Source organism: Scylla paramamosain, chromosome 48 (genome assembly GCF_035594125.1).
Source record: "Scylla paramamosain isolate STU-SP2022 chromosome 48, ASM3559412v1, whole genome shotgun sequence".
NCBI classification, from domain to species: Eukaryota; Metazoa; Arthropoda; class Malacostraca; order Decapoda; family Portunidae; genus Scylla; species Scylla paramamosain.
The window spans coordinates 5,585,482-5,595,481 of NC_087198.1; the positions used below are offsets into that span (position 1 = coordinate 5,585,482).

Below are 10,000 nucleotides of genomic sequence, written 5' to 3' on the forward strand. Positions count from 1 at the left end.
AGAACGTAACTAAGCATATCACTAACATTACATTTATCATTGATGTATATCAGAAATAATATAGGACCTAATATAGAACCTTGTGGCACACCTTAATAATAGTTTGTTTTTTTTTATTTGACATATAATTGTTACAAAATACAGACTGTTTCCTACCTGACAGGTAACTAGCAAACAATTTTAGTGGTAATCCTCTAACTCCAATGTTTTCTAGCTTGTCTAATAATATGTTATGATCAATAGAGTGAAATGCTTTACTCAGATCAAGAAAACCCCTACTACATGGTTCTTTCTCTCCATATTCTTGTATATTTCACTTGTAAACTTCAGTATTGCTGTTTCTGTGGATTTATTTTTTGCGGAATCCAAACTGATTGCTTGAAAAGCAGGTTGAAAGATTCTATTAATGCAGTCAGTCTCTTTGCTATTGCTTTTTCAAGTATTTTGTACAATGTCCTTATCCGTCCATGTATGGAGTATGCTTCACGTGTCTGGGGGGGGTTCCACTCATACTGCTCTTCTAGACAGGGTGGAATCAAAAGCTTTTCGTCTCATCAACTCCTCTTCTCTAACTGACTGTCTTCAGCCTCTCTCTCATCTCCGCAATGCTGCATCTCTAGCTGTCTTCTACCGCTATTTTCATGCTAACTGCTCTTCTGATCTTGCTAACTGCATGCCTCCCCTCCTCCCGCAGCCTCGCTGCACAAAACTTTCTTCTTTTTCTCACCCCTTATTCTGTCTACCTCTCTAATGCAAGAGTTAACTAGTATTCTCAATCATTCATCCCTTTCTCTGGTAAACTCTGGAGCTCCTTACTTGTTTTTGCATTTCCACCTTCCTATGACCTGAATTCCTTCAAGAGGGAGGTTTCAAGACACTTCTCCACCAATTTTTTTTACTACCGCTTTGGACCATTTTTGGGGACTGGCATCTCAGTGGGCTTTTTTTTTTATTTGATTTTTGTTATCCTTGGCCAGTGTTCCTCCTACATAAAAAAAAAAAAAAAATCAAACACACACACACACACACACACACACACACACACACACACCGTGTTGTGTAGAGGTTAGCACGCTCGGCTAACAACCAAGAAGGCCTGGGTTCGAATCCCGGGCGCGCCGAGGCAAATGGGCGAACCTCTTAATGTGTAGCCCCTATTCACTTAGCAGCAAGTAGGTATGGGATGTAACCTGAGGGCCTGTAACCTCGCTGTTCTGGTGTGAGTGGTGTGTCAGTGGTCTCAGTCCTACCCAAAAGATCTGCCACTATGAACTCTGAGCTCCTTCTGTAGCGGAATGGCTGGCTGGAAGATCAGCAGACGACCATACATGAATCACACACACACACACACACACACACACACACACACACACAAATCAACATGGACAAACGCACACACACATACACAAAGACATGGACACACACACACACACACACACACACACACACATACAGAGGAGGAGGCAGTAACACAGGAGGAGGCAGTAAGCACCTGCCGAAACGATAATTACTCCCAGTGAGGTGTGCAGCACTGTTCAGGGTTGTGCTGTGAACTTATCACTAAGCCCAGCTGTGACCTCACTGAACGTTTCCCTTTGTGTCTCACAACACAAGGGGGCAGTCACAGCCTGCCCTCTAAAGACAACTCTCTTCCTCCACACAAAACTACAAGCACCTAATAACACACACACCCTTCACTCAAAATTTCAAAATTATCATGGCGACTCCTACACCAGCCTCGGAGTCCCCATCTGAGGAGGTGACCACAAATGTCCCCCAGGTCGGACTGCCCTTCTGACAACGACCTTAAGTGTCTTGACACCCCCCCCCTTCAACTTTTTCTTCATTAACTTCTGCAACAATCGCGGTCTAAGATCTAATTTTCAATCTGTAGAACACCACCTCTCCTCTTCTAAACCTCATCTTCTTTTCATCACTGGAACTCAGGTGTCTGACACAATTGACAGTAGCCCCTTTTCTGTTCCCTCCTACTTTCTCTATCCTCATTTTCGATCCAAAGCTGGATGTAGCGTTAATGTGCGCAATGACTTAACCTGCTCTTGTGCTCACGCTCTTGAACCTTCCGAGTTTTCCAACACCTGGCTACGACTACAGAGTCACTCTCAAACTAAATTTGTTGATGCTGTATATCTCTGACCTAACTCCTCTGACTATAAGAAATTCTTTGACTACTTAACTTCCAAAGTGGAACACATTATGACCCTCTTCCCTTTTGCAGAGATCTCCATTCTTGGAGACTTCAATGTTCACCACCAGCTTTGGCTTTCCTCTCCCTTCACTGACCATCCTGGTGAACTAGCCTACAACTTTGCTATCCTCCATGACCTAGAGCAATTGGTGCAACACCCTATTTGTATTCCTGACTGTCTTGGAGATACACCCCAACATTCTTGATCTTTTCTTGACCTCTAATCTTTCTGCTTATGCTGTCACCCTTTCTTCTCCCATTGGGCTCCTCCGATCACAATTTCATATCTTCTTATCGCTCCAATCCCTCCTCAGGATCCCCATATGCGGAGGTGCCGCTGGCGATTTGCTTATGTTAGTTGGGGCGACCTGAAGAGGAATTTTGCTGATTTTCCTTGGAATGACTACTGCTTCCGTGTCGGAGACCCGTCTTTGTGTGCTGAGCGCATAACAGAGGTGATAGTGTCTGGCATGGAGGCATAAATTCCTCACTCTTTTCCTCGACCTTCCAAACCTTGGTTCACCAAAGCTTGTTCTCGTGCTATACATGATAGAGAGGTGGTTCATAAAAGGTACTTAAGCCTTTCATCACCAGAATCTCATGCACTTTATAACTTTGTATGGAACCATGCCAAGTCTGTTCTCCAACTAACTAAAAACTCCTTCATTAACAGAAAGTGTCAAAATCTTTCAAGATCTAACTCCCCTCGTGACTTCTGGCATGAAACCAAAAATATCCCTAATAACTTTGCTTCTTCTTCTTCTTTCCCTCCTTTATTTCAACCAGATGGCACCACTGTTATCACATCAATCTCTAAAGCTGAACTCTTCCCTCAAACCTTTGCTAAAAACTCTACCTTGGACGATTCTGGACTTGCTCCTTCCTCTCCTCCACCCTCTGACTACTTTTTGCTACCTATTAAAATTCTTTGCAATGATGTTTTCCATACCCTTGCTAGCCTAACCCATCGGAAGGCTTATGGACCTAATGGGGGTCCCTCCTATTGTTCTCCGAAACTGTGCATCTGTGCTTGCACCTTCCCTAGTCAAACTCTTTCATCTCTGTCTGTCAACATCTACCTTTCCTTCTTGCTGGAAGTTTGCCTACATTCAGCCTGTTCATAAAAATGGTGACCGTTCTAATCCCTCAAACTACCATCCTATTGCTTTAATTTCCTGTCTATCTAATTTTTTTTTTTAATATATCCTCAACAGGAAGATTTTTAAACATCTGTTACTTCACAACCTTCTATCTGATAGCCAGTATGGGTTCCGTCAAGGCCGCTCTACTGATGATCTTCTGGCTTTCCTTACTGAGTCTCTGTCATCATCCTCTTTTACAGATTTTGGTGAAACTTTTCCTGTTGCCCTTGTACATATAAGAAGCTTTTGATAGAGTCTGGCACAATGCTTTGATTTCCAAACTACTCTCCTATGGCTTTTATCCTCTTTGTAACCTCATCCCAAGTTTCCTTTCTGACAGTTCTATTGCTGCTGTGGTAGACGGTTACTGTTATTCTCCTAAATCTATTAACAGTGGTGTTCCTCAGGGTTCTGTCCTGTCACCCACTCTCTTCTTATTATTCATTAGGGATCTAAACCAAACTTCTTGTCCTATCCACTCCTACGCTGATGATACATACCATCCTGCACTTTTCCATTGTCTTTTCATAGACGTCCAACCTTTCAGGAAGTAAACATTTCACTCAGGAAAGCCACAGAATGCCTGACATCTGATCTTTATAAAATTTGTAATAGGGCCTGAGCAAACTTGGTATTGTTCAGTGCCTCAAAAACTCAATTCCTCCATCTATCAACTTGACACAACCTTCCAGACAACACTATCTCCTCTTCTTCAATGACACTCAACTGCCCTCCTCTTCTACACTGAACATCCTCGGTCTGTCTTTTATTTATGATCTGAACTGGAAACTTCACATCTCATCTCTAGTTAAAACATCATCTATAAAATTAGGTGTTCTGAGACGTCTCCGCCAGTTTTTTCTCCCCCACCCTCAGATGCTAACTCTGTACAAGGGCCTTATCCGTCCATGTATGGAGTATGCTTTACTTCTCTGAGGCAGAGCGTTCCACTCATACCGCACTTCTAGACAGGGTGGAATCAAAATTATTTCGTCTCATCAACTCCTCTCCTCTCAGTGACTGTCTTCAGCCTCCCTCTCATCGCCGCAGTGTTGCATCTCTAGCTGTCTTCTTCCGCTTTTTCCATGCTAACTGCTCTTCTGATCTTGCTAACTGCATGCCTCCCCTTCTCCCACGGCCTCGCTGCACAAGACATTCTTCTTTCTCTCACCCCTATTCTGTCCATCTCTCTAATGCAAGAGTTAACCAGTATTCTCAATCATTTATCCCTCTCTCTACTCCCTGCCTCCTTCTGTATTTCCACCTTCCTATGACTTAAATTCATTCAAGTGGGGAGGTTTCAAGACACTTATCCTTCAATTTTTGTCTACCACTTTCTACCCTTTTCTGGGACTGATACATCACTGGGCTTTTATTTATTTATTTATTTATTTTTTTATTGGATTTTTGTCGTTCTCGGCCAGTGTCCCAACTACATTAAAAAAAAAAAAAAGTAACACACGCACCACCTACCTTCCTTCACAAACGATGCAGCCCGCTAATATTTGAGGCTCTATTTTTAAATCAATACAAAAATTAAATTTCAAAACGGATGAAATATATTATCTAAAGACTTACAGGTGCGTGGGAGTAGGCTTAGGTGTTTAGGAACGGTGCAGCCTGCAGACACTGAGACACATGTACTGACCGAGGCCGAGCCAGTGACAACAACAAACCGGTTTGTTGTTGTTCGTCAGGCTAGAATCGGCACATGAACAAGACACGTTCAGTTAGTCACGACACCCCCGCACTCCACCACCCCCCACATCTCTCTCTCTCTCTCTCTCTCTCTCTCTTCTCTCTCTCTCTCTCTCTCTCTCATCTCTCTCTCTCTCTCTCTCTCATGACGCTGAATATCAGTAGATTTCTCGGTAGGTCTGATCGAAAATCCAATATATTTGACCTTATTTTCGAAATCATTCGGTATATCGGTAGATTCATCAAATATCCAGTAGATTTTCATGTTTATCGGTAGATTTGGCAACACTGGGCCTTGACTAACGGGCCGGGGAGGGAAGGACTTCGCTCCTACCCATCCCCTGCCTCTGCCACAGCCGCGCCCATTGCCACACTCCTGCCACTTTCTCCGCCCATGCACATCATCTCGCCCACGCCCGTGCCATAACGGGGCTCGCTCAGAACATCATCACCTATTCACATCTCCGCAACTAGTCTGTCTCTGTATTAATCTCTTAATCCCTTACACATTCTCTCTCTCTCTCTCTCTCTCTCTCTCTCTCTCTCTCTCTCCTCTCTCTCTCTCTCTCTCTCTCTTCTCTCTCTCTCTCCTTCTCTCTCTCTCTCTCTCTCTCTCTCTCTCTCTCTCTCTCTCTCTCTCTCTCTCTCTCTCTCTCTCTCTCTCTCTCTCCTCTCTCTCTCTCTCTCTCTCTCTCTCTCCTCTCTCTTCTCTCTCTCTCTCTACTTACCCAAAACGGCTGTCAGCCTACAGCACACCTGCTTCCCTCATGTGACACCACACACACTCACATGAGAGTGCTCTACGAAACTACGTGTATCAACTCTTTCAACCTACTGCTTGAGTCACTGCATAACAGGAAAACTCTGTATGTGTGTGTGTGTGTGTGTGTGTGTGTGTGTGTGTGTGTGTGTGTGTGTGTGTGTGTGTGTGTGTGTGTGTGTGTGTGTGTTGTAAGGTATAATAAAGATAATAAATATGGAAAACATTATTAAATATATAAGTGAACAGACAAATAAGAATAAAAGATGCAATGAGAGAGAGAGAGAGAGAGAGAGAGGAGAGAGAGAGAGAGAGAGAGAGAGAGAGAGAGAGAGAGAGGAGAGAGAGGAGAGAGAGAGAGAGAGAGAGAGAGAGGATGTGGTGTAAGTTGCCAGCGATATACTCATAACCATAACCTGAAAAGAATGAAATCTTTGGGTCCTTGCACTGCTGAATTAGAATGACAAGGGAGGGGAAGGAGGAGGAAGCTCAGGCAAAGCTGCAGAGATGGAGGCGATTTTTTTTTTACTTGCACTGAAATTCTGTTCACACACACACACACACACACACACACACACACACACACACACACACACACACAAGCGCGCGCGTTATTTCCGGACATAACATCTCTCTTTATTTTTCGTTAAATTTTTTTTTTCGTTTTTTTCATTCAATAAGCAAATGTTAGCTGCCCTTCATTAACAGAAAACCAAGAAAGGTAACAGAAAAGGAGGAGGAACTACACACTACACTGGATCACACCACACCATAATGCACCAAACCACACTGTACCATATCACACTACACCACATTGTAACCACACCACAGCCACAACACCACATCACTCTGTACCACACTATATCACGCAACACCACATCACTCTCCACCACACTTATCTACACCACACTGCCTCACACCACTCCATGCCCTTCCACAACACACCACACCACAATGCACCACACCACACAACACTGCTTCACTCTGCACCACACAACACTGTATCACACCACGCCATACCACACTGCATCACAGCACACCACAATGCACCACACTGCACCACACCACACCACCCTGCGTCACACCACACCACATTCCATCACACTACACCATCCCACACCACACCAAATCACACTTTACCACACCACACTGCACTGCAGCACACTACACTTCACCAACACACCACACCAGACCACACCACACCACACCACACCACACCACACCACACAACACCACACCACACCACACTGTGTCACGCCACATCACATCACACTACAGTACACCACGCCTCACCACATCACACCACACCACACCACACTGCACAACATCACACAACACCACAATGTAATGCACAAACCACACCACACTGAGACGTCTCCGCTAGTTTTTCTCACCTCCCCAGCTGTTGACTGTACAAGGGCCCTTATCCGTCCATGTATGGAGTATGCTTCACATGTCTGCGGGGGGCTCCACTCATACCGCTTTTTTAGACAGGGTGAAATCAAAACCTTTTCGTCTCATCAACTTCTCTCCTCAACTAACTTTCTTCAGCCTCTCTGTCATCGCCGCAATGTTGCATCTCTAGCTGTCTTATACCGCTATTTTCATGCTAACTGCTCTTCTGTTCATGCTAACTGCATGCCTCCCCTCCTTCCGCGGCCTCGCTGCACAAGACTTTCTTCTTTCTCTCACCCTTATTCTGTCCACCTCTCTAATGCAAGAGTTAACCAGTATTCTCAATCATTCATCCCTTTCTCTGGTAGACTGAAACTCCCTGCCTGCTTCTGTATTTCCACCTTCCTATGACTTGAATTCCTTCAAGAGGGAGGTTTCAAGACACTTATCCTTCAATTTTTTTTACTAAGACTTCGGACCCTATTCGGTAACTGGCATCTTAGTGAGTTTTTTTTTTTTTTTTTTTTTAATTTTTGTTTGTCCTTAGCCAGTGTCTCTACTACATAAAAAAAAAAAAAAAAAATCACCACGTCACCAAACACTATACCACACACTAGTCAGCCAGCAGCAGTGTAGAGGATTACACCAGGCCAACAACCACATCACACTGCACACCACACACCAGCCAGTCACCCAGCAGCAGTGTACAGGATAACACAAGCCAACCAAGTGCATCACACACCACACTACACTGCACACCACACACCAGCCAGTCACCCAGCAGCAACACTGTTTTGGGATTACACAGGCCAACAAGCACATCACACTGCACACCACACACCAGCCAGTCACCCAGCAGCAGTGTACAGGATAACACAAGCCAACAAGTGCATCACACACCACACTACACTGCACACCACACACCAGCCAGTCACCCAGCAGCAACACTGTTTGGGATTACACAGGGCCAACAAGCACATCACACACCACATCAACAGCCACCAATAGTGGATGGGATTACACAGTCCAGCAAGCACAGCACACACCACACTGTCGTGGTCCAAGATACTGTATGGATATGGGTACATAAAAGCTACTGGAAAACTCACAAACATTTTCATATTTTAATTGGTAACTACTAATTATTTACATGTCTTACAAGTCAAAATTTCCCACTGGCATTCATCCTCAATTCGTTTAAAATTAACTTGGTATCACTTTATGTCTCTTCAACATATTCATTGATCAACGCAATCAGCATGCACGAACAAAGACAATACCAGGTTCATAAACACAACTAATATTCAATCAGCACAATTAATGTTCAGTTAGAAAAACACACGTGACATCTTCCTTCACTGGTGAACTAGCCTTCAGCTTTGCTATCCTCCACGACCTAGAGCAATTGGTGCAACACCCTACTCATATTCCTGACCGTCTTGGAGATACGCCCAACATTCTTGACCTTTTCCTGACCTCTAATCCTTCTGCTTATGCTGTTACCCTCTCTTCCTCCATTGGACCTCTTCCAATCACAATTTTCATATCTTCTTCCTATCACTCCAATCTCTCCTCAGCATCCCCCTAAGCGGAGGTGCCACTGGCGTTTTTGCCTCTGCTAGTTGGGGGGGGACCTGAGGAGGTATTTTGTTGATTTTTCTTGGAATGACTACTGCTTCCATGGACAGAGACCCGTCTTTGTGTGCTGAAACGCATAACAGAGGTGATAGTGTTCTGGCACGGAGGTGTACATTTCCTTCATTCTTTTTCTCCACCTAAATCCTTCCAAACCTTGGTTTAACGCAGCATGTTCTCGTGCTATACATGATAGAAAGGTGGCCCACAAAAGGTACTTTAGCCTTCCATCACCAGAATCTCATGCACTTTATATTTCTGCTTGGAACCATGCCAAGGTCTGTTCTCCAACTAGCCAAACACTCCTTCATTAATAGAAAGTGTCAAAATCTTTCAAGATTTAACTCCCTCGTGACTTCTGGCACCTAGCCAAAATTGTCTCCAGGGCTTGTTCGTAACTCTCCTCCACCCTCTGACTATTTCATGCTACCCTATTGAAAATTCTACACAATGATGTTTTTCCATGCCCTCGCTGGCCTAAACCCTCGGAAGGCTTATGGACCTGAAGGAATCCCTCCTATTGTTCCATGCTTACACCTTGCCTAGTCAAACTTTTTCAACTCTGTCTGTCAACATCAACCATTCCTTTTTGCTGGAAGTTTGCCTACATTCAGCCTGTTTTCTAACAATGGTGATTGTTTTAATCCTTCAAAACTACCGTCCTATTGCTTTTAATTTCCTGTTCGTCTAAAGTTTTTTAATCTATCTTCAACAGGAAGATTCTTAAAACATCTATCACTTCACAACCTTCTATCTAATCACCACTATTGGTTCCATTAAGGGCCGCTCTACTGGTGATCTTCTGGCTTTCCTTTCTGAGTCTTGGTCATGCCTCTTTGAGAGATTTTGGTGAAAATTTGGCTGTTGCCTTGGATGTATCTGGCACAAAGCTTTGATTTCTAAACTACCTTCCTACGGCTTCTATCCTTCTCTCTATAACTTCATCTAAAGTTTTCCTTTCTGACCGTTGTATTGCTGCTGTGGTAGACGGTCATCTCCTAAATCTATTAACAGTAGTGTTCCTCAGGGTTTTGTACTCTCACCCTCTCTCTTCCTATTATTTATCAATGATTTTCTAAACCAAACATCTTGTCCTATCCACTTCCATGCTGCACTTCCATTCCCTGCACTTTTCCATGTCTTTTCATAGACATCCAAACT

General features: G+C 43.9%; 1 protein-coding gene across 1 annotated transcript in view; it reads right to left on the reverse strand.

Moving 5' to 3' along the window:
* Nucleotides 1–10,000, reverse strand: part of LOC135095299 (serine/threonine-protein phosphatase 6 regulatory ankyrin repeat subunit C-like) — a 61,692-nt gene that overhangs the window by 47,794 nt on the left and 3,898 nt on the right. The gene's annotated exons all lie outside the window — the stretch shown is intronic.